Here is a 5,133-nt window from a genome sequence, read left to right as displayed (position 1 = left end):
AGCCACTAGGGAAGCCCCCAGATTTGAACAGCAACAAAAAGGCACTCTGATTAATCAGCATTTTACAGCCTGCAGGACACCCTGGGCCAACTTGCTTTTCTTTTTTTTCCCACCAGCTTACTTTAGATTTTAGATTTCTGTCTTCCCACCCAGCTTCTTCCTTTACCAACAACCAAGTTCTCTTCCTTCCCTGCCAGGCGGACAGGCAGATGGGAGGGGCAGGCCCAAGCTTTCGTCAGCAGTTCTCCAGTCTTTGATGTGGAAAGGGGGCAGCCCAGTCATTTAAACTTGCACCAACCTCTGTGCATCTACAGAGTTGAACAGTTAAAGAAGTAAAATAAAGAAGCAAGGCTTGTGGCATGTACAATGCACTTTGGTTACGACTCACCTGCTGGCTTCTCTTGTTCAATTGTTTCTTTTGAAGGCAGTGGATTTTCCTGTTGTCTTTCTGTTTTCTTCCATTTCTACTTGTCGAATTTCTCAATCTCAGTCATACTGGGCTTATCAGACACGGTCGCTTGAGAAAGTGGAGTGAGGCTAGGGGAGTCCAGTCTGCAGTGGCCGCAGCCTAGTGTAGGAGTATATTTAAAGAATAAAGGTTGTGTTCAGGTAAAGTTTGCTCGAGGAATGCTGATATAGTTCAACATAAAAGCTCTGTTGGTGTATATTGTTCATTTCATCACACCCACAGGTTAAAGGCAGCAAAAGTGATCAAATGATTGTTTCACTTAGTTCAAATATAATCAAGTTGTGCTCATGCTTAAAACACAATCATGGCTTCCTAACACATTTAATGTTAGTCCAGTATATCAGGCCCGTATATCAGTACACAGTCAGGCCTCTCTCTATAGTCTTGTCCCACCCCATCCCACCCCCATCCCACCTCTCCTTGCTGTGCTGTGATCCAGCCCTATGGGCCTGTTTCCTTTTTCATTTGCACCAGCTTCCATCACATCACATTTGCAGGTGCTGTTCCCCCCACCCACAACACTCTTCCTTCTCATTTAGGCTTAGTTAATGCCTTCTTCTTTTTCAGGTCTAAGTATAGTCTTTGTTTCCTCAAGAAATCTTTCCTGGGCTTCTCTGAGGACTCATGGTAAAGAATTCACCTGCCAGTGCAGGAGACACGGGTTCCATCCCTGATCTGGGAAAATCCCACTTGCTGTGGAGCCAGTTAGCCCCTGCGCCACAACTATTGAGCTGGTGCTATAGAGCCCAGGAGCCGCAACTACTGAAGCCCACGTGCCCTAGAGCCTGTGATCCGCACCAAGACAGAACACTGCAATGAGAAGACCGTGCACCGCAACTAGGCAAAGAGGGAAAGGCCCGCACAGAAACAAAGACCAAGTGCACCACATATATATGTGTGTGTGTGTGTGTGTGTGTGCATGTGTATATATGTGTGATGTGTGTGTATACGTGTGATATATATGTGTGTGTGCATGTGTATATATGTGTGATGTGTGTGTGTATACGTGTGATATATGTGTGTGTGTATGTGTGATATTATGTGTGTGTGTGCATGTGTATATATGTGTGATGTGTGTGTATGTGTGATATATATGTGTGTGTGTGTGCATGTGTATATATGTGTGGTGTGTGCATGTGTATATATGTGTGATGTGTGTGTGTATGTGTGATATATGTGTGTGTGCATGTGTATATATGTGTGATATATATGTGTGTGTGTGCATGTGTATATATGTGTGATATATATGTGTGTGTGTGCATGTGTATATATGTGTGATATATATATGTGTGTGTGTGCATGTGTATATATGTGTGATGTGTGTGTGCATGTGTATATATGTGTGATGTGTGTGTGTATGTGTGATATATATGTGTGTATGTGTGTGCATGTGTATATATATGTGATATATATGTGTGTGTGTGCATGTGTATATATGTGTGTGATGTGTGTGCATGCGTATATATGTGTGAAGTGTGTGTACACATGTGTGCATATGTGTGTGTGCATGTGTATATATGTGTGATATATGTGTGTGTATGCATGCATACATGTGTGTGATGTGTGTGTGTGCATGTGTATATATGTGTGATATATATATGTGTGTATGCATGTATATATGTGTGTGATATGTGTGTGTGTGTATGTATACATATAAATCTTTCCTTACCTCTCTAAACAGTGAAATCTTTCCTACTCTTGTGCTCTTCAAGCTGTAATGTTTGAGATTCTGTTAAGATATATGTTAAGATATAGATCCTGACTGGGGAGGCCTGGAGGGACTGGAGTTTCTGTTCTCTAGTAAGCTTCCTGGTAAAGCCCTTACTGCTGGTACATGGACCATACACAGAGTGTTGTGACCTTTTTCTTTCTCACACCTATTGTGATTGCACTTTTACATTCATTGTGTGATGTTTTTAAAAAATATATTTATTTTATTTTTTTATTTTTGGCTGTTTTGGCTTTTTTATGTTGGACTTCCCAGATGGCTCAGTGGTAAAGAATCCACCTGTGATGCAGGAGATGTGAGTTCAATCCCTGAGTCGGGAAGCTCCCCTGGGGGAGGGCATGACAACCCACTCCAGTGTTATTGCTGGGAAAATCCCATGGACAGAGGATTCAGGTGGGCTACAGTCCATGGGGTCACAAAGAATCCAACATGACTGAAGCAACTGTGCATGCATACAAGGGAAACATTAGGAGCATATGTGATAGATAAAGCGTTTATATAAAGGGCCCTACCGATCAAAGAAAAAGACAACTCAATAGGAAAGTGAGCAGTTCACCACAGGGAAAAGAAATACACATGGTCAGTACACATGCTGTTCTGATTTGAATTGCAACAAAAGAGATACATTGAAGTCCCAACCCCTAGAACCTTGGATTCCTCCTTATCTGGAAATAGGGTCTTTCCAGAAGTAACCAGTTAACGCAAGGTCATTAGGGTGGGTCCTAATTCAATAGGACTGTGCTAAGTCACTTCAGCTGAGTCCTACTCTTTGTGACCCAATGGACTGTAGCCCACCAGGATCTTCCGTCCATGGGATTCTCCAGGCAAGAATACTCGAGTGGGTTGCTGTGACCTCCTCCAGGTCATCTTTCAGACCCAGGGACTGAACCTGCATCTCTTATGTCTCCTGCACTGGCAGGTACATTCCTTACCACTAGAGCCACCTGGGAAGCCCCGAATATGACTGGTATCCTTATAAAAAGGAGAAATTTAGACCCAGAGACAGACATGCACAGTGAGAGGATCATGCGAAGAAACACAGCTCAAGTCTCCCAAGGAAGGCTCCCAGAAGCTGGGAGAGAGGCCTGGAACAGATCCTCCCCTAGAACCTTCAGAGGGAGTGGGCCCATGGCCACCAATACCTTGACCCTGGGCTTCCAGCCTCCATAACCCTGAAACAGTACATTTCTGTGGTGTTAACCCACCCAGTTCATCATAGTTCGTTACAATAGCCCTAGGAAACCAATGTACTGTGAAATAATATTCAGTTTCACTAGAAATTTAAGAAATCAAAAAGAAAACAAAGTACTGTTTTTTACACCACCATTCAACTTGTGAGGCGGTGGCAGGATAAAATCAACTCTCAGCAAAGATGAAAGGAAAAAAGGAACATTTATACAATAATAGTGGATGTAAAGGGTACAACTTACCCATAGCGCAAGGAAGGCCATTTGGCAGTATATATTAAAACCATAAATACGTGAAAACTTCTAGACCCAACAATTCTTCTAAAAAGAAAAACCTAAGGAAATAATCAGACATGTTTGGAAAGATATGTGAACAAGGATGTTTAGCAGTTATAATATTCCATATTTGGAAGCAACTAAATGTGTAAACATAGAAAACTGATTAATAACTAATGAATGTACTATGTAATGGAGTACCCTGCAGACATAAAGAATGATGCAGAGGGAGCAGTTCCTATTGATGTGGAAAAATGCATATTTGATTGATTGAGTTAGTTGAGAAGTCAAATAAGAAAATATTCTGTGCATAAAGATTTTATATTTATAAGAAACGAACAGGTTTATATGCATAGAAGAAAGTTTGGAGGATTACACAATAAAATGTATTAAGGTTTGTTACCTGTGGGTGGTGAAATTATTTTCTTCTATATGTTTACATTTTCTTCAACATGTTTACATTTTCTTCAACACATACATCTGCCTTTGTTGTATAAAAATTATTTCAAGTTAGAGCATTCCACCATAATTAATGAGCAAGAGAGTTAGGACTCTTAGGGTTGCAAAGAGTTGGACATGACTGAGTGACTAAACTGAACTGAACTGAGAGTTAGGACTGATTTTCTCATGTAATAGTGCAACTGACTCAACAGCAACACTTTCCCTTTAATTTTAATTTTTAATCAGAGGATAATTACTTGGCAATATTGTGATGGTTTCCGCCATGCATCAACGTGATTCAGCCATAGGTATATACATGTTCCTTCCCTCTTGAATCCCTGCTCCTACCTCCCCATCCCACCCCTCTACGTTGTCACGTATCTCCGACTTCGGGTTCCTTGCATCATACAGCAAACCTCCACTGGCTATTTATTTTACATATGGTAATATATATGTCTCAATGCCATTCTCTCAAATCACCCCACCCTCTCCTTCCCCCACTGTGTCCAAAAGTCTATTCTTTTTGTCTGTGTCTCCTTTGCTGCCCTGTTAGCAGGATCATCAGTACTACCTTTCTAGGTTCATATCTATGCGTTAATATATGATATTTGTCTTTCTGATTTACTTCTCTCTGTATAATACGCACTAGGTTCATCCACCTCATTAGAACCAACTCAAATGCATCCCTTTTAATAGCTGAATAATATTCCATATCAGCAATACTTTAAAATTATTATCATTTTTTTCTATCAGGTGCCTTCCCCACAAAACCTTAAGGCCACATTACTGCTCAGATGTAGTAGGTGGACAACAGGGCAGCCTGAGAAAGCTCTGGCCCCCAGCAGGGAACTGATGCTGTGGATTGGGTTTCCATCTCGATTTCATCTGTAGTCACAGCTCTGCCCAGATTGCCTTAATGACAGGCTCTCCTCACTTGGTTTTCTGAGCGACGTGTATCTTAGAAGTGGGAAGATACACCGAATGCTGTTCTAATTCCAGAGGACACGGCCCAGCCTTGGTCAGTGCCTCCT

The 5,133-nt window shown here is 41.6% G+C and overlaps 1 pseudogene; it reads right to left on the bottom strand.

Annotated features, from left to right (window-relative positions):
- Nucleotides 1-377: 377 nt before the first annotated feature.
- On the bottom strand, nt 378-3,632 carry LOC113900692 (annotated as a pseudogene).
- Between the last annotated feature and the right edge of the window lie 1,501 nt (nt 3,633-5,133).

Source organism: Bos indicus x Bos taurus, chromosome 11, assembly GCF_003369695.1.
Source record: "Bos indicus x Bos taurus breed Angus x Brahman F1 hybrid chromosome 11, Bos_hybrid_MaternalHap_v2.0, whole genome shotgun sequence".
NCBI classification, from domain to species: Eukaryota; Metazoa; Chordata; class Mammalia; order Artiodactyla; family Bovidae; genus Bos; species Bos indicus x Bos taurus.
The sequence above is the reverse complement of the archived record's forward strand: the minus strand, read 5'-3'. Positions and strand labels throughout refer to the sequence as shown.